General features: G+C 42.0%; 1 pseudogene; it reads right to left on the bottom strand.

The window, feature by feature from the left end:
- The window catches only part of LOC122790627, a 31,844-nt pseudogene extending 30,386 nt beyond the window's left edge, over positions 1-1,458 (bottom strand).
- Positions 1,459-21,141: the final 19,683 nt, after the last annotated feature.

Raw genomic sequence — 21,141 nt, 5'->3', positions numbered from 1 at the left:
GACTACACTTATGCGAATGCACTACTGCATTTGGATAAGTGTAAGTCGACTATCTGCATGGAGATCTCGGTACAGTGGGGAGTGGAAATTCATCCACATCCCCACTGTAGTGCAGTTTCAGAGTTAGAATATATATAAGTAGGGGGATGTGGGGACATCAGCTCCTATATGACTATCACGTGGTGATTTCGACAACAATGTCGAGTCAAATGTGTTGAGCATATGGTTTGACATTGTCATCATTCTTTTTTTTTTTTTCGGTATTACTATTCATTTTTCTGAACGGAAAATGTTTTTCCGTTCGAAGAAACAATAGTAAACCAGTTTAATGAATTAAGAAATTTGTGGAAGAAAGATATTATAATGTTGAGATATAGAGAATCAGTCAAAAATGTAAATATGAATATAATTTGTAGTGGAAGTTATGAAACAAAAATGTCTACTGAAAGTGAAACCTCACATTTGGCTGCTAGATATGGTTATTAAAACCCTTACTGTTTTCACCAAATAACACAGGATCTTTAACATTCTTCTAAGCCACCACAGACGTGCAAATGAATTTCGGTGCCACCTGAGGAGATAAGGCCTTCAGCCTTCTGATGTTCACAGCAGCAAATTATGAAACTTTTTATCCATTGATTAATGCATGTTAACAATGGAATTTAAGTAAATGACAAATATGCATCTTAATATCATGTTTGGCTAAACTCTTGGTGACATTATTATTAGAAACAAGGGAGCTCTACTGTCCTATTTCTAAATTTAGTTTACTATTTCAAATGCTGTAATTTCAGTAAATGCTAATCCTGCATCATGGACCCTCCTTGATTGGTCCTGTGACTGAATTCATCCTGTGCACCAGTCGCAATTTAACATTTTTTTTTTCTGTGAAGGTACTGAAGTCAGAACGTGAACTCAAACCCTTAATGACAGATGTCATTATTATAATGTTACCTGTGTGTTATTGCCCCCTGTGCCTACCACTTCTTTCAGCCTTATAGTGCACATCTCAGTTCTGTCATTATTAAAGGTTTCTCCATTCACCGGACCTTTTCTTGTAACTTCTTGATTTTTTTTTTTTATGAGATGCTTCGGAATCCTGTACCAGATGGAGATGGCAGCTCTTACAAGATTGATGGAAGAAGATAATTTTTTTCAGGGGAAGGGCTAGAATTTAATAAGAAATTAGTTTTGAGGACTATCCAACAGCATCCTACATGGCCGCTTTATGGTAGGGATAGAAATTATCCCTGGTTATCAGAGATGTGATCACATTCCAGTCCACCATTGTGACAGATCACAAACACCTGTGTGAAGTCTGCAGCTGGCTGCATGTTTGGGGTATATCCTGATGTACTTGTTCCACAAGTTTCCAACTCACTTACTTGGGTCTTTGTCCAGCTGGCTTGATCTCATGGAGCAGTCCCTGGAGTTACCTGCTTGTGGATCAGGTGCCATCTTAGCTGATTTTGTTTTTAACCCCTTACCTGGAACTTTCTCTATGCCCATCATAGTTGGTCAGTCCCAAATGAGGGCAGGTCATCACATTGTCCTGCGTGGGTTTATGGCCCAGGATCAAGAAATCAGGCTTATTTGATACTAGTTGGGGCTTAAGTCATGGATGCAGGATTTCACCCATATAGATTTTGCTGTGATGCCATGATCTGGCATAGCGCAAACATCTCCCATTGCATGTCACCTCTAGTGTGTGCTTGGGTGTATATATGCCTCAGTGTGCCTGAGACTTGTGTGTTTATGCTCAAGTGGGCCCATGTACCATATTTTTGTGATTGTTAATGGATGCACATTGCGTCTTTCTTATCAAAAGTCATTTGGGTCTTGGCAGTGCAGTTTCTGATAAGATGCATAATAATGAATCATTCTCTTCTTTCAACTATTCCTGGGATACTCTCATTTTGGCTTCTTTATGACTCATAAAATCTGACATATATTAGTCTCATTTCCCTCCCCTTCCCTATGTGCCTCCATGGTAAGGAACTGTTGGCCCTGATCATCATGTGATCATTCCTCTTGAAGTGAAACTTTACGCATGTTTTCTTGGAAGCAAGATACACCACGCAGAGTCTGTTATGTCCCCAGGAAGATCTGTGTCTGGCATAGAAGCCAAGCTGGCTAGATTGATTTATTGTCCAAGCATGAGCTGACATCTGTTTTCTGTGAGCCACCAAATGGTCCAAACACCACAGTCCATTCCCATCTGCTGCCTGATGATGACTCTAGAGCTTTGAACAGATCCCAAAAGAGGGTGTAATCTTCTGCAAAATGGGAGTTGGGGCCCTCAGCTTTGCATATTAGCTGTCCAAGTTCCATTCCTTCTTTGTGAAGTCAGCAGTGGAAAAGCTTGATGATCTGGAGTCTCTGTAAAGAGAAATGTCTACCAGACACTGTCTACAGCTGTTTAGGTGGGGTTGTAAGTAGCCCTCTAATTTGCATTGTATGAATGCTGTTGCTATTGTTGAAGGCTTGAATATGTGCCTTCCAGAATGATGTGGTTGAAGTCATACTCTTAGATTGGGCTTATCTGATGCATTCTGTAAATTTTTTCAAGCCTTCTCCATGCCTTTCAGAGTCTGGACTTTGGGTGCCTTGAGAGGAAGTAGGTCCTCTCCTTCATGATCAAAATCTTGCCCTCTTTTTAATTGCCATTTTTTTTCAAGAAGAAGTGGAGAATCTATCATCTCCAAAAGAACACCGCTTCCATAGGACCTGATAGTATCCCAGGCTGTTTTCTGCACCATCTCCAACAAGAACTGGCTTTGCCATTGAGCACCCTATTCAACCAAAGCCCAAGTACAGACTTCAGTCCAGCAGAGTGGAGAACTGCCATTGTCATCCCCTTGCACAAAGGTGGTGCCACTACTGACCCTGGAAACTATCACCCCATTAGCTTAACAAGTCTGATCTGTAAAGCAATGGAGTATATTATTATGGATCTCATAAACAAGGACATAGGAAATCTCCAAGCACTTGACCCCACCCAGTTGGGATTCATCAAGGGGAGATCTTGCCTGTTGAACCTGGTTGACTTCTTTGAAACTATCACCAAGGCCCAGGATGAGGGAAAGTCAGTACATACAGCTTACCTTGACTTGGCCAAGGGCTTTGACACAGCCCCCACTCAGGCTTCATCAAAAAGCTAACACAACTTGGCATAAATCCCTGTCTCAGGTGGGTGGCCTGGCTCACCGACAGGATCCTCAATGTCAAAATAGGCACCTCCACCTTTGATAGCAGACTTTTCACTAATGGAGTTCCCCAGAGATCTGTCCTGGGACCCCTATTGTTTGGCATCTACTTCTCAGAGGTCCAGGCAAAGACAAAAGGCCTGTTGCTGACCAAGTTTGTGGACTGTAAGTTACGTCCTGTTATTGACTCCATAAATGATATTAACATACTGCAAGTTGGTTTCACAGCAACTAATGACTGGTGCCAAAGTCATGGCCTCATGCTAAACGCAAAAAAAAAAGAAGTTATGTCTTACCATAACGTTTCATCTGTATTGTTGATCCTCGTTCAGTCATTACACATGGGTATCGGTTCTGACCTCGGCCGGCCATTTTCCAAGCTTGCGTCAGCTTCAAACTCTCGAGCTAAACTGTTAACCACAATCCCCCTCTCCCTGTTACCTCAGATTGAGTTTGCAAGTCAGAGAAGGTAGAAGCTACCTCTGGTCAAATAACTTAAGAGATCCGGATGGTGAGATCCACTAGAAACTACAGGAGGGGGAAAGAGGGAGGGTTGTAATGACTGAACGAGGATCAGCAATACAAATGGAACGTTATGGTAAGACATAACTTCTTTATCTGATATTATTAATCCTCGTTCATTCCTTATGCATGGCACAGAGTCCCCAGCTACCTCTATTCCTGGGTGTCTCTCATGGAAGGACATTCCTGAGCACCATAGAACCGAAATATGCTCTTCCCCTGGAGGCCAAATCCAATTTGTAATGATTGATGAAAGTATGAGGCGTAGCCCAAGTTGCAGCTGCATAGATGTCATGTAAAGAAGCTCTGGCATGGAAGGCAGCAGAAGTTGCCACCAACCTTGTTGAATGAGCTTTCATGGTAGTAGGCAATGAGATATTACGTTGTATATAAATAAAGTTCACACAGTCCTTCAACCATCTAGCTAATGTGACCTTAGCTACAGCAGATCCTAATCTAGGTCCAGAAAAAGCCAAAAATGACTGGTCAGATTTACGAAAGGACTTAGTCCTGTTTAAGTAAAAACAGATATGCCTGTGGATATCTAGGGTATATAGGCAATACTCTCCTCTGTTTGAATGATTGGGAAAGAAAACTGGCAATTCAATGGTTTGATTAATGGACATTTCAGTGATCACTTTTGGCAGACGTGATGGCTTAGTTCTCAGAGACACACTATCTTTATGAAAAATCTAGTATGGACTCTTGATAGCTCAGAAATACGTCTGGCAGAAGTAATGGCGACCAAAAACAAGGTTTTCCATGACAAATGCTTGAGGTCGCAAGAAGAGGCTGGTTTGAAAGGTGGCATTGTCAGAGCTTGTAGAACTAATGATAAATCCCATGGTTAAATAGGTTCTCTAAAAGGTGGCTTCAGATGATTCACACCTTTTATGAAGGTCTTGCACAAAATCTGTGGGACATAAGAGGAATCTTGGACACTCTCATGAAAATTAGAAATTGCAGCCAAATGAACTCTGATGGTAGAGGCCAACAGACCCGATTGGAAAAGGTCGGCCAGATAGTCCTGTATTACCGACACTGGTGCTGAGAAGGGATCTACTTGTTTATCTTTCAGCCAACAGGTAAATCTTTTCCACTTGCTCAGATAAGTAATTCTAGTGGAAAACTTATGCGATGCAATGAGAATGTCACATACTGGTAAAGAAAGATCATTCTGCCTGGCAATCAGGGGAATTGGAGTAGCCAAGCCGTGAGCTTCAGGCTGTTCAAATTGGGATGATTCAGGTTCTGTGGATGTGAGATCAACTCCGGGGTTGGATGGAGAATCCATGGTTGATCTAGTAGGTGAGGCCAAAGGAAGGGGAACCAAATCTGTCAAGGCCAATATGGTGCTATGAGGATCACCTCGCTCTTCAACTGACGGGCTTTCTTCAGAAACTGAGGAATGAGGGGAAAGGGTGGGAATACGTAAAGAAGTAACATAAAAAATACCCAATGGATATTGTACTTATAAAATGAAAACACAACGACCAACCAAGTATTCCGAAACGTTTTAATCCACACACTAAGCGCTTTCACCATCAAAACACGGCATCATCAGAGTGAATGGAATCAAATTGTTCCCTTGCTTTTATACAAAATGTTAAAACAATACTCCAATTGGCCAACACCATAATTACCTTGTTCTTAAAGAAGCATGTGTCAAACAATTACATACAGCTCGTTCCTTAATACAAACAATGTTTGTGAAACATATGTATTTATAGGAATACATACATATAAAAAAAAAAATATATATATATATATATATATATATATATATATATATATATATGTGCATATCATATAATAACATTTTATAAAATTGTATGCTAAAAATATACATTTTTTACCTATCGATATAACATATGCACGCAGTACAAAGTGTATTAATTTTAGGAGATTTGTATTTTTTGTTATAGATAGGGTGTTGTTCAGTGAAAGAGGAGGAGATGAAAAATTAAAGGTGGAACTTTTGGAATATAAATGGCAGATTTTGTTAAAAGCCTTTATGCCACCTGGCTTAAACGAACACATCTCCTTAAAACCAATACTGAAACAAAAGGCAAATGTTATATAGATAGGTAAAAAGTGTATATTTTTAGCATAAATTTTATAAAATGTTGTTATATGATATGCACACACACACACACACATATATATATATATATATATATATATATATATATATATCTTTTTCTATGTATGCATTTCCTATAAATACATGTTTCACAAACATTGTATTAAGGCACGAGCTGTATGTAATTGTTTGACAAATGCTTCTTTAAGAACAAGGTAATTATGGTGTTGGCCAATTGGAGTATTGTTTTAACATTATGTATAAAAGCAAGGGAACAATTTGATTCCATTCATTCTGTTGATGCCATGTTTTGATGGTGAAAACGCTTAGTGTGTGGATTAAAACGTTTCAGAATACTTGGTCATTGTGTTTTCATTTTATAAGTACAATATCCATTGGGTATTTTTTACGTTATTTGTTGTTGTGTTTCGATCTAAGAGGATTCCTGAAATGGCTATTAGTGTTGTTTTTTATAAAGTAGTAGTTTTATATTGAATTTTACACAGCTTTCCGTTCAGTATGGAAGCAGCTGTGGTCGAATTGACCTCTTCCGTTAAGCAGTTGACGGCATTGCTGACTAGTTCTAATGTTTTACGTAATCTGCATGCGACGTTAACTGATTCACAAGCTGAATTGTTCACTTTGCATTCACCACCAGCCCTCGAGGCAGTGAACAACTCAGTTGGAGATGGTTAACTAAATTTTAATGAAGTCTGAGGTGGTCGACCAAAAGAAAGGGATATACAACAATGGCTAAACCTACCAGAAGTGGACTTCTCGGCCCCGAATGAGGAGGGAAGAATTACCTTGTCCTTGAAGAAGCAAATTGAACAGTTCGAGGGAGTGTGTTGAAAATACAGAGGCCTACAGCTTAATAATGCATTTCTTAACAAATCTATGGCACTCAAGCAGGTGCCGAAGGGACTCAGGATATGGAAATTACCGAATGGGATTGATGTTGGTTCACAGGTGTACAAGGAGTTAGTGGACTTGTTCAACAAATCTGGTTTACAAATGATGGACATCATTGTTAAAAACAATCAAAGTAAGTTGTGGCACTTGAAAAAGAGGTTGTATCTTTAAACGAAAACATTGTGAACAATTTACTTTTTTCACAGTATATTAAGAACCATCAGTCTGTTTTGTCTAATTTGAAACAATATGTTGAGAAAAGTGTTAAAATCAATGTTAGAAAACTATCAAGAGATATGTACAATTATAAAAGTAATGTGGCCTATCCCCCGGGTAATAACAGCAAACAGAGGAGAGATAGGGTTAGCAACAGTGAAAATATTAATGTAGATGTACACAGTGAATATCATGAAACAACAACGGACAATGATGTAGGTCAGAATGATTTTTTAGACCGGTCTCCACAATTAAGGAGGTCAGAACGTTTACAAAACAAGAGGGATGGTGTGGAATGGAACCATTGCCATTCTGGGCGGCAACACGAACATTTACCACAAACGACGAACAGATATCCAATGAGGAGACAGTGGACCAACAACAACTACAACAGGAAGAGATATTATATGAAGATGCAATTTTGGGTACATCTATATTTAGTTACAACAGTGTGTCGAATAACAATGATGAAAGTTTGTTGGACAGTACCAATGACTCTGTATGTACACAAGTGAATGCATTACCTTTGGTTAAAATATATAAAAAATCTGGGTTTAATGTATATAATTACAGTGCCATTAATATAAATGAACACCATCATGATGTTTTGAGCAAAGGTTTTTCCTTTGTACCTGAACATAAAGTCAATGTTGTGAAAACATATTCTAACATTAGATTGTATGCTAGACAGTTAAATTTGGCGATATTTTTAATGATTCCACTGAGACAAATAATATTTCAGCAAATGATATGGTAACAAGTGGATGTCCTTCAAGGATGCATCTGCAGTCATAACAAATGGGTTGTCCTGTCGTCAGGCAGCCCTTCGGTCGGCCGGATTCCAAAGTCTGGGTCCGGCTTCGGCTGATGTCGCACTTCACCCGACGTCATCTCTGCTGGTCTTCGGGTATGAAGGCATCAGCCGACGCCATTTTCCTCAGTGTTTCTTGCCCCAGATGCCAATTGCCCTCTTGGAAAGCTAAATTTTGGATAAATGCCAATGTTTCCAAAATAGTAGAAGGCAAACACAAAAAATAAGCATGTATGTACATATATACAAACAAATACACCATAAGAGACTCCCCCCCAGCTAGCTATTAGGAAGGTAAATACCCTAGGAGTACCACAGAGGGAAGGAGGGTGGGTATCCTGACTGCAGATGCTATCCTGTTCGGACATCTACATTTATGGTAGGTACAAAACTGTACTATGTCCTTCAAGGATGCATCTGCAGTCATAACAAATGGGTAGAATACCATAGCCAAACTAGGGGAGGAGGAAGAAGAATTATGGTGTAGTTAGGATCCCTTGCAGTACAGCAGTGGCAAACCCTGCTCGGGATCTAGAGTATAGAGGTAAATTGTAATGCTTGGCAAATGTATGCACGGAGGTCCAAGTAGCCGCCTCAATAATGTCCTTGGTTGCCACTCCTCGTAAGAAAGCTGTGGTTGTGGCTGTAGCCCTTGGCACTTGAAAACTGATTACAACTACTTGAAAGTTGATTACCCAGTTACTCCAGTTGTGTTTGGAATCCCAAAGACACATAAAGATTTATACAGTCCACCGTTTAGAGCCATAGTTTCATCAAAGGGTTCTAAAACGGAACCATTGGCAGCTTATGTTGATAGGAAAACACAGCAGGTTGTAAAAGGGGCTCAACACATATTAAAAGATTCCTGGCATTGTTTGCAAAGGTTTAACAACTTCCAAGGTACGGACATTGAATGGTCCTTCTTAACTGTGGATGTGATAAATCTGTTCACAGTAATACCCCACGAGGAAGGTATAGATTATTTTACTGAAAGTTTGGTTAAAAGTAAATGTTTGAGTAATGACAATGTGAACTTTGTTGTGTCCTGTATGGAAACATTACTTAAGAATAATTATTTGACATTTGAATGTGAGATTTTCCATCAAATTTCAGGCGTGGCAATGGGGGCAAAGTGTGCCCCCAGTTTTGCAAATTTAGTTTTACTTCATTGGGAGGAACAATGTGTTTTGAATTCTATATATAAAGACAAAATACTATTATACAATCGGTTCTTAGATGATGTCCTGATTTTGTGGAAAGGTAAAGAACAAGAAGCAAAAAGTTTTGTAGAGTATTTAAATACAACTACTTTTCTTAAATTCACTAGTAAAAGGAGTGATAAGCAAATAGATTTCTTGGATATAACTCTTGTAAAGGGTTTAGATGGTATAACAAGCAAAATATACAGGAAAGAAACACACAGTAATTCACTATTGCATTACAGTAGTTGTCACCCCTTGCATCCATGTAGGAGTATTGTAAAGGGACAAATGGTAAGGTTGTCCAGAATTATAAATGACAAAATTTTGGAAGAAGAACTATACACCTTGATTGGGATGTTTTTGGAAAGAGGTTATCCTCTGAAATTGTTAACCAAAATACGTAAGGAAGTTTTAAATAAAAGAAATGCTTTATTTTCCCCTATTTTAGGGGCAAAGAATATCAATAATACAATGATATCTAAACAAGATTCAACTAACTCTAGAACTTTAGTATTAACTTACAATAGCCAGGTAAAAGAAATAGAGAATGTTGTTCGTACAGTATGGAATTTTTGTTTCAGTGGTGAATCAAAAAATCTTCCTGGTACTTTCCTAGAATAGTTTATTCAAGGGGAAGGAATATAAAAGAATTTTTAGAACAGCATAATACCAAAAACATTGTCTCAAAATGAGTAGATGTGGTACTTGTCGGATGTGTAGGTATATCAACGATGGCCCTTATGTTAGTATACAAGGGTATAACAGAACTATTTCCTGTCCAGGTAGAGTTAATTGTAATACAACAAAGGTGGTTTATTTGGCCATGTGTACCAATTGTAGTGCCTACTACGTTAGGTAAGACTATTAGGAGACTAAAAGACAGGACAGGTGAACACCTTAGGGCTATCAAGAGTCATGATATACACAATGCCTTATATGCACACAGTACAAAGTGTATTCATTTTAGGAGATTTGTATTTTTTGTTATAGATAGGGTGTTGTTCAGTGAAAGAGGAGGAGATGAAAAATTAAAGGTGGAACTTTTGGAATATAAATGGCAGATTTTGTTAAAAGCCTTTATGCCACCTTGCTTAAACACATCTCCTTAAAACCAATACTGAAACAAAAGGCAAATGTTATATAGATAGGTAAAAAATGTATATTTTTAGCATTCAGTTTTATAAAATGTTGTAATATGATATGCACACACATATATATATATATATATATATATATATATATATATATATATATATATATATACTTTTATATGTATGTATTTCCTATAAATATATATGTTTCACTAACATCGTTTGTATTAAGGCATGAGCTGTATATAATTGTTTGACACATGCTTCTTTAAGAACAAGGTAATTATGGTGTTGGCCAGTTGGAGTATTGTTTTAACATTATGTATAAAAGCAAGGGAACAATTTCATTCCATTCACTCTGATGATGCCATGTTTTGATGGTGAAATTGCGTAGTGTGTGGATTAAAATGTTTCGGAATACTTGGTTGGTCGTTGTGTTTTCATTTTTTAATGCATAAAGAAGACCCGAGGACCTATTGTGGACAAGAGTGCCCCTGGGTGACTGTCCCGGAGGGGGAATCCGGGTGAAGTAGTTGCTGCATTTGTAGTTGGTTGGGGATACAAAGAGGTTGCAGCAAGGACGGCCCCAGTGGTGGAAGATCTCCGCCGCTATCAAGGGGATCATGAGGTTGAAGAATGCACCTGCTGAGTCTGTCTGCTATCACGTTGGAAATCCCGGGAATGTGCATTGCTAGAAGAAAACCGTTGGTAGCCATCGCCCATTGCCATATCCTCATGGCCTCTCGACAAAGGGCGTAAGATTTGGTTCCACCTTGCTTGTTGATGTACCAGACCACTGCCATGTTGTCTGATTGAATCGCAATTGTCCCAGGCGGCAGCAGGGGATGGAATGCTTGCCATGCCAGAAGCACCACCCTCAGCTCTAGAACATTTATATGCAGATGAGCCTCCAGTTCAGACCAAGTGCCTTGGACTGTCTGTCCGTGACATAGCCCCCCACCCCATCAGGGAGTCGTCCGTGGTCACTGTGGCCTTGGGTTGTTGGGGGGAGAAGGGGCGAGACCATTGCGACAGATTGTGTGTCATCCACCAATTTAAATCCTGTTTGCACCTGTGGGTTACTCGAATCATGGCTGAAAGAGGATGCTGAAAGGGATACCATTGGGCGAGCAGTAGCCATTGTAGAAGCCTCATGTGAAACCTGGCCAGGGGGACAGTGGTGATGGAGGCTGCCATGGAACCCAGCAGCTGTAGAACCGAGTGAGCCGTGGATTTCTGCCTTGAAAGGATTGGAATCAGTTGTTGCTTTATCCTTAAAATTCTGTGCTCTGGAATAGCAGCTCTGCAGTTCTTTATGTCCAAGATAACCCCTATGAATTCTGTCAACTGAGATGGGGTGAGATTGGATTTTTGCCAGTTTATGGTTATGCGTAGCCTTTGTGCAGCAAGGAAAGAGTATGCCAGGGATTTTTCCAGTAGATGTCTGGTGGGGGCCAGTCATCTAGGTATGGAAACACCTGGAATCCTTGAAGTCGCAAGTGAGCTGTGACAACTGTCATGCACTTTGTGAACACTCTGGGGGCTGTAGAGAGCCTGAAAGGCAGTACTCTGAACTGGTAGTGACTGGCTACCACACGGAAGCACAGAAATCTTCTTGATGGCCTGTCCACTTTTATGTGGTAGCACACATCTTGAAGATCTATCGAGCACATCCAATAGTCTTTTTCCAAAAGCGGGAGGATAGACTGTATTGTGACCGTCCAGAATTTTTGTACTCTCACAATCTTGTTCAATACACTGAGATCCGAAATTGGTCTCCAGTCCCTGGTTTTCTTTGGCACCAAAAATAGTCTTGAGTAGAATCCGGATCCTATCTGGTCTGGAGGGACTATTTGGATGACTCTCTTTCTTATCAGCTTTTCTGTCTCTAGTGCTGCTTCTTCCCTTTGAATGAGTGGAACATCGGGAAGTTTTTTTGAAGGAACAGAACAAAGATTGAAGGGGATATGTTAACCTCTGGTTATAATCCTTTGTACCTAAGAATCGGTGGTGATAGTTAGCCAGGCAGAAGGGTACAAGGTGAAACATCCCCCAACTACCTCCAGAGGAAAGGAGTTGGGCCGCTCTTCAGGAGCGCTGGTAGGATTGGCCAGGGAAAGAATCCCTGGAACCCTGGTTACATGGACCCCCTCTGCCCCAAAAGGAGCGTCTTCCCTGTGAGTTTCCCCCTCTGCCTCTAAGGGAGAATGTGGCCTGTGTGTCACAGAAAGGACCCTGAGATTTCTTGAACCATATCTTCCCACTCTTTTGGTTTCTGGAGAAAGCATGTTGAGGGGAAGAATAACAGACACAGCAGAAAGGTCTTACCGTCCTGTTCACATCTGGCCAGTGTGCTTTTAATTTTGCATCTAAACAATGAGGAGGCCTGAATGGGAGCATTAAGAAAGGAAGCCTTAAAGGGTTCCGTGAAATTGCACAAGCGCATCCAGGCGTGTCGTCTCAAGACCGCAGCTGAACCCATTACTGTAACTGCTCCTTCTGATGCGTGAGATATCAGTTGCATAGAGGAGTTAGATATTGACTCAGTGGTGGCCAGCTGAGAGGCCACTTTGTCACGGACCTCATCAGACACGGCACCAGCCAAGGTTTCAGAGAGCTCAGAAATCAGATCCCGTTGAAGCCTGGTAAAGTGTGCCATATAATTCAGGGACCTGATAGTAAAGGTCGCTGATGCAAAGGTGCACTTCCCTATCCTGTCCAGGGCCTGGGACTCTCTGTTAGGTGGATGGACAGTTTGGCTTTCTTCTTCTGCCAGATCCTTTTTTGTTGCGGCTGCCACCACCAAAGCATCCACAGGAAGATCTTTTGACCAATGGGTATCCGTAGCAGGAGGGGACAAAATCTTATCTGGCCTCCGGAGAATAGCTTTGACTGTGTCAGGAGCCTTCCAAGCACGCTGCACGATAAGCTGGACAAGTTCATCGGCAGATGGAGTAACGCAGGAGGTAGAGGGCCAGGCGCGAAAGGCCTGCAGGAACACAGATTCCTTAGTGGACGGATTAGGGGACTGCCAGTCACCTCTCTGTTTCAGCATTTCGAGGATTTCCCCAAAGGATACCTCAGAGGGTGATCGAGGGGATCCTTCCCCCTCATCAAAATCTGTGTCTTCAGTGAGAGACTCCTCTGTAGAGTCCATGTGCTTCCTCTTACACAAACTTTTCCGGTGGACTTCCTCAGTGGGAGAAAAGCTGGGGAAGACAGCAGAAAAGGGGTTTCCTGTGGGAATATATCCTGAGGCTTTTGCACCTGGTGTCCGCTCGGTGCGACTTATGAAATCAGTGTACCAGAAGAGGGTGGAGGGATAGACAGTCCAGTATCTCCAGCAGCAGCGAAAGCCTTCTCCATCAGTTGGAAGGCTGGTCCACCCAAAGAGGAGTGAATGTCTAGGACAGGGTACACCCCTCCCCTAAGTGGCTCAGCCTGCTGACTCGGAGTCCCTGGATGGCTGTAGAGCAGCAAACTATGCGTGTCACAACTGACATCCTGGGTCGTAGCAAAACTTTCCTGCCATGGAGGCAACTGCGGTTCCTTAGTGAGATCCATAAAGGGAACTGCAGAAGGGGAAGACTGTGCTATATCCATGGACTTCAAAGGAAATGGAGGAGAAGGATAAGAAGGGGTCTTTGGAGATGAGTGATCACCTCCCAAGGAAGGATAGTTCCTGGGGGGTGGGATACCTCTGGCTAAGAGCACCTGATCCACAAGATGCAACACATTGTGTTCGGAAAGGCTTCTAGTGGACCTCACGGAGACTAAGGGAGAAACAGGCATGTCCACAGAAGAGGCAAATTTGGTGCCCATCTCACCTGTCCGCACCGAGAACAACTGTGCCGAGACAGACTGGACTACGGGTGTCTGCACTGATATGAGAAAAAGGGAAACATTACCAATGATGGTAAGGGGAGAATACCTCACGGTAAAAAGGTAAAGAAAAGAGAAGAAAAACCTGAAGAAAATGTGGTTGCTAGATGCAATAGGGTAAGAGACAATGAAATAGAAACTTTTCTGACAGAAAAGTAATATGAAAGACTAATAAATAACTGTACTTAGCTCAAGAGAAGCAGCTTGGCATGACCGAATGGCAACATGGCAAACGAAATCTGAGGTAACAGGGAGAGGGGGATTGTGGGTAAGAGTTTAGCTCGAGAGTTTGAAGCTGATGCGAGCTTGGAAAATGGCCGGCTCGGTTCCGAGGTCGGAACCGATACCCATGTGTAAGGAATGAACGAGGATTAACAATATCAGATTGTCTCATCATACCATTCGGCAGAAACATGGCCCCTACTGATTACCTTATTAACAGCAACCCCCTAAACACACAGCCTGTGGTGAGAGACCTGGGTACTCGGGTTGAGAACAATCTCACATTCAACCAACATGTGGCGGCAGTGGTCAGAAAAGCCTTTTACTTGGTTTATCTCATACATAAAGCGATTGCATTAAGAAAAAAGGAGGTTATTACCTCTCTGTACTCCTCCCTCATTAGACCAGTAATTGAGTATAACGCTCCGTTTGGTATGTACCTCTCCAAACATCTGCACCAACTAGAAAGGCCACAGAAAAACCTCATAAAGAGAATCCATGGCCTCCAACACCTGTCCTATGTGGACAGACACAAATTGCCATCACTCTACTCGGTGTCATACAGATTGCTCAAAGGTGATCTGTGTCTCGCCTACAAGGCAATCTCGGACCCTGCCTTAATACAGATGCTCCATATTCATAAGTCTAACTCCTCACGCATTACTCACTCAAAAGGCCTGAATCTAATATGTGACAACAACAAAACCTGCTGGAGATGCAGGTTTGTCTCCCAGAGACTGCCCCATCTCTGGAATAGACTTCCCATACAAATCAGAGTACCTTGCTGACCATCTTCAAGCGCAACCTTGATGAGTGGATGGGAAACCACAAATTTGTCCCAGGGTTTCCACCTGTGCCCCTCACTGACAGGGGTGACAAGTGCTGACTGAAGTTTCTTTTTTGAGGATAAACTCTTGGCTAGGCTTGTAAGGGCCCCAGGGCCATTAGCCAATAACCGCCTGTGATCTAATTAAAGCGTGAGGTAGGTAATCTTCTGCTATCCCTCCACTCTGTAGCAGCTTCAAACTACTAGAATTTAGCTCCGCAGATGACTCATAAACCATAAACTACTTTGCAACCCCACCATTACAAAAGCTATACTTTTTGGAACCAAGCAAAAAATTTACCGAGCTCCTGACTGAATAACTATCTCTGACCTTGCAACCATTTGAAATGTTGGTACCCGCTAGACCAAGACCCAAAATATGGAGACTGAATGGCCGAAAGAACGGACTTAGCATCTTGGACTTAGTATATGTATTTGTAGAAATATTCCCTTTTCATTGAGGTATGGTGATTTTGGAGTTGGTATATATAAGTTCGAGAGGAGTGCAGGTGGGCTTGCCCCACCCCCTGAAAAAAGAAGTTTAAAGGAGAAGGGCAATTTTTGAGATTCACTCTTATTCTGTTTTCGGTCCTTTTTTTTTCAGCTTGCTGGCTGTTGGCATTTCGAGTGCCAACATTTTAACAGGGAGTCCTCTGACCTACTCAACCATTCCATAGAGACATCCTCTACCTTCAGATACCTAGAACTGTGGCTTCATAGGTGTGTACTATTCAAACTACCACAAGGCCCTTTTTAAGTTTAGCCACACATCACAAATCTCTGACAAGCTGTGGCTGGATCAGTCACTGAACTTGCATTCCTACATAGACAAAGTGAGAGCTAAAATCAACTCCCTCCTCTTCTGGGCCAAAGTGGAAGTTATGAAAAAATGTCTACTGATCCTTTTCTATCCCAACTAGTCAGAGCAGTCATTGGCAAAGGAGTTCTCCTTTCTCAGCTTGAATATGGGCTTCCAATATTTTGCTTTTGCCTCCAATAAAAACATTGCCAGACTCCAGATTATTTCTAACAGCATGCCAATTCATTAAAAATTACAAATTCACCTCTTTGTGAGCATCACTGTATAAGTGTAGAAAAAGCCAAATGGCTACTCTAAACTCCACACATTTACTCCTCTTGTAGCTGGACTTCATGAAAAACCTCCTTGTACAACTTGAGACACTACTCATAAACTGCACCAGCTCTCAGTGCACCTAGAACCAAATTCCACAGCACTGCAGTTGTATCAACATTAAGGAAATCAAGACTTATTCCATATTCAGAATGCAACTCAAAAAAGCACCTGTTATCCAAGCCAAATGCTCCTGCCTGAACACAGAACATGTCACCTAATATATTTCCTTTCCAAGTGTATTCTCCTCTCTCAAAACTTACTGAAGACTGACCCACTTGAAAAATGAATGTATATATTGTATATTATACTCTGCTTGATTGTATGTTGCACTGTGCTTGTCACTGGAATGTATATACACAATATTCTTCATGTTTCACTGTTGCAGTCATTACATTTGAGTAATCTACTGGCAGATTGCCCTCAGTCGGCCTGATTAACAAAGTCTTGGGTCCTGCGTTGGTTGCTGTCCCTTCTTCCGTGACAACAGGTCATCAGGGGTATAAAACATGCAGCCAATGCCATTACATCAATCTTTCTTATCGTGCAGTGCCCGAAGCAGAAGCAGTTCTCAAGTGCTGGTCGGCCGACTCCTGAATTTCATTTTCAAGTTTCAGAACCGAAGTCTTCAACTTAAAGCTAAGTAACCCGTTGGGGAAACTTTTTCTTGCTCCTTACCAATGTCAGTAAAAGTTAATAATTGCATTACTTGTGGAAAGCAAATACCTCGTAAAGATATTCATCCGTACTGTTTTCCTTGCCTAGGCCCTGACCACGACATACCTTGCTGTCAGTTTTGTGCTTTATTTAATCAGTGCACTATCCGTCGTCGGTACATTTTTGCCTCTAAATACTTCAGTTCTCGGTTTAATTATCCAGAAATGTCATCGGTTAGCCATCCGACTACCGGAATTCTGAAAAAACGCTAAGATAAAGACAGAGACAGGCCGCCGAGGTCCAAAACTGCCGACGACGCTTCTCCTAAGCCAGTTCGCCGGTACTCAGTGAGGCGCTTTCACAGCCCCTGATACCCACTACTTCTGATTCACAGGCCTTCACTGAGACCCATTTGGAGTCCAGTATGCCATGAGATACTTCAACTATGGAACCCGCGGATGTCTCTACCTTGGATGGGTCCAGAGGCGCTGTGCAGACACCGGCTTCTGAGGGTGTATTCAGGCCTACAGACTTGCATATTAAATAGACACCACCTTCATTACTAAGACCTAAATCTCGATCCATGTCTAAAAAAATGATGCCCAGGTCACATGCTCAGGCCCCTATGCCTAAAAAACAAGTGATAAAAATGGCTGAAGATCTAATTACTCTAATCAGGGGTAGTCAACCCCCCCCCCCCACTAAGAGGCCTAGGGCTGAGCTTGATTATGAATCTTCTGATTAGGATTCTGTTGCGTCTGACTCTTCTGATGACCTGGATTTGTCCATACCTACTTATGGAGGATTCTGATGGAAATTATTCCATTTCCTCTGCTTCCCCTCCTGAGGATTTTTCTTTTGGGGAAACTTTACATACTTTAAGGGAGCATTTCCACTGGGAAAGCCAGGCATTTTCTGATTGAAAAAAGAGACTTAGGGATTTCCTCCTTCTACCTCAGCATAGGCCTTTGGCTATACCTCCTGTACTAGACATTGTTGATGATGTATTCTTGGAATCCAGTTTGGCCCCTGATTCCCTGCCTCTGGCACCTAATAAATCTGACAGATAACTACAGGGTTCCTGAGTCACACAAGTTCCTTTTCTGGAGCATATCTCCCCGGGCCTCCGCTGAAAACAGGATCTGTGGAACCTAGTCAGACTTTCCCGGTCAACAAATGGTTAATAAAAAAATTAAAAAAAAATCCTGTTGCAGATCCAGAGACTATTTCTCAGGGGCCCAAGGGCATTAAGGCTTCTACTGCTAAAAATTCTACCCCTTCTGATAGAGACTCCAGGGCACTGGATAGATGGGGTAAAAAGGTTTATACCTCTGCAACCTTGGCAATCAGAGCTTTAAACTGCCAATTTCATATGTTAAAATATCAATAGCATATTGCTGGACTGCTTAAACAGAAAATGATGTTGATTCCTGACTGTGTGGAAAATAAATATTTACAGGATTTAATGCATTCTGCTGAACAAGTTGGAAAACATACATTACAATGCGGTTTTGACTCTTTAGAGGCCTCTTGCAGGGCTGCTGTTACTGGGTCTGTGCTTAGAAGGCATGCTTGGCTTAAGGAGCAATCTTTGCCTGATCATGTTAAAACTAAATTGTTGGATGCTCCTTTAAATCAGGACCGCCTGTTTGGCAATAAGGCTGAAGAAGTTCTTAAAGAAGATGGAAGATAAAGCTAAATCTATGCAAACTGTTAAAGATTTTTTACAAGTACAACCTCCAAGATTTAGGATGCACTGGCCTACTAAGAACTGGTTCTTTCCAGTCCCTTCCAGGTCCTCTCAAGTCAAACCAAGACACAGCAAAAACACCAGGTTTCAGTCCCAGGGGACTCTCAGAACTAAGCAGTGGGGGGCCTCCACTTCCAAATCTGGAAATAACAAGACACCCCCCCTATGGTAAACAGTCTCAATGACGTCTTTTTAAAATTACCAAGCACTTATCTTTTGACTGCACCTTTGAGGGGAAAGATTGCTCTTCATGCAAAGAACGGGGAACTCATAACCCAGGACAAATGGGTTTTAAATATAGTATCCCAGGGATACAGATTTCATTTCCACACATTGCCAACACCAAACGGGTGGCCAGACCTGCCCCCAAATCAGTGGGCAGAGGCTCAGAAACAAGTACTTTCTCTCTTAAGCTTAGGGGCTACTCAACTGGTACCAGAAGAGGAAAAGGGACAAGGTTTCTATTCCAGGCTTTTTCTGGTACCCAGAAAAGACAAATCATGGCATCCAAGCCTGAACCTGTCTACTCTAAACACCTTTCTAGAGATTCCAAAATTCAAGATGCTGATTCTTCACCAATTACTTCTTATGCTAGGCAAAGACGCCTGGTTGGCAACTCTAGATTTAAAAGAAGCACACCTGCACATCCCAATCAGGGAATCTTGCAGAAGATACCTCTGCTTCAAAGCAGGCTACTTGCATTATCAGTTCTCTGCACTGTCCTTTGGCTTGTCTACTGCACCCAGCGTATTCACAAAGAGCCTGGTTCCAGTTATTGCTTTTTGCAGGCAAAGAAATAGTCAAATATATCCATACCTGGACGATTGTCTAATTCAGGCAGAAAACCAGGGCATACTTTTAAATCATCTGGCATTTATAAAAAGGGTTCTGAGTTGCCTGGGGTACACCATAAATGAAAAGAAATCACAACTGGTACCCTGTCAACAGATTACATTCCTGGGTGCAAGCTTGAATACAACTGCCCAGATGGCTTTCCTCGTGCCAGAGATGCAAATTAATTTGGTAACTTACTTCAGACAAGTGGCCACAAAAACCCTGTTATCTGCAAGACAAATACTGCAAGCCTTGGGGTTCATGGCCTCCTGCATTCTTCTAATTCCATATGCAAGACTGCATATGAGGAAACTTCAGTGGTATCTAAAAAGTCTTTTGAGTCAAAATTGTCACAGCCTGGAAACAATGATTCCTATCATACCTTGCCTACACCTGGAGTTCCTATGGTGGGCAGAGGCCTTCCACCTAAACAAGGGACTACCATTCACACTACACCCTGCCACCCAAACCCTAACTATACAGATGCATCAGACTATGCATGGGGGGCTCACCTGGCAGGGAAGTGCATTCAGGGCAAATGGAACCTAAATCAAATGCACCTACATATCAATCAAAAAGAAATGTTAGCTGTACAGAATGCTCTGACAGCCTTCAAGGACTACATTCTTCCAGGACAACTAATGGTAAAGACGGACAACACCATGCTTATGTGGTACATAAACAAGAAGGGGGGTACACATTCCTCCCCCCTCTGCAGACTAGCCATGGCATTGTGGAACACAGCCTTGAGCTACCAAGTGCACCCTTGAGCTCAATTCCTGCCAGGAAAGTTGAATACACTGGCAGATGGACTAAGCAGAAACCTCATGGACCCACATGAGTGGAAACTGGAACCAAGGATTTTCAACATGTTGACAAGCGAATAGGGGACCCCAGACATAGATCTATTTACCTCCCCCCAGAACTATCAGTTGAACAAGTTTTGCACAAGGACTCCCCACCAACAAGATTGGAAAGTGGATGCTCTGTCCTTCAGCTGGAAAAACCTATCAATCTACGCCTTCCCACCACTGCCGCTGCTCACCAAAGTTCTTCTAAAAGTCAAACAGGACATACCAAGGATAATTTTGATTGCTCCAGACTGACTGCGCCAATACTGGTACCTCCTCCTGCACAGTGTGTCGCAATTATCTCCATGGCACCTCCCTCAGATCCCTTCCCTGCTGTCTCAGCAGGAGAGCCAAATTCTGCAACCTCAGCTTCCAACATTGAACCTTGCAGCCTGGCTAATCACTTAAATTCACCCTTATCATCCCTCAGCAAACCTGTGATGGATGTTATCTTGGAGGCAAGGAGACCTAGTACTAGAAAATCTTATGCTGACAAATGGAAAATATTCTGTGCCTGGAACCAATCTTTAGGCAAGAGAACAGCAGTGCCCAGTTTACCTCAGATTTTGCAATACTTAACTGAGATGCTTCACAAGTGCCTGTCTTTTTCCTCCATTAAAATCCACGCCTCAGCTATTTCAGCTCATTATAACACAGAACCTCCCCTTTTCTCTCATCCTCTGCTCAATCAGTATCTCAGAGGGGCAGAAAACTTGAGACCACCCAGGAGAGCTCCAACCCCTGCCTGGGACCTTAACTTTGTTTTGGAGAAACTCACCCTACCTCCTTTCGAGCCAGCTGCTACTGCAGACTTAAAATTTCTTTCTTGGAAAACAGCCTTCCTTTTAGCAATCGCTTCAGCTAGAAGGATATCTGAATTACAGGCCCTTATGGCAGCGGAGCCTTTCATCATCTTTCATGTGGACTGGGTATCTCTCAGGTTT

Source organism: Protopterus annectens, chromosome 16.part0 (genome assembly GCF_019279795.1).
Source record: "Protopterus annectens isolate FY-2018-M chromosome 16.part0, PAN1.0, whole genome shotgun sequence".
Taxonomy (NCBI): Eukaryota; Metazoa; Chordata; order Ceratodontiformes; family Protopteridae; genus Protopterus; species Protopterus annectens.
Note: the sequence above shows the minus strand (reverse complement) of the source record. Positions and strands in the feature narration are given on the sequence as shown.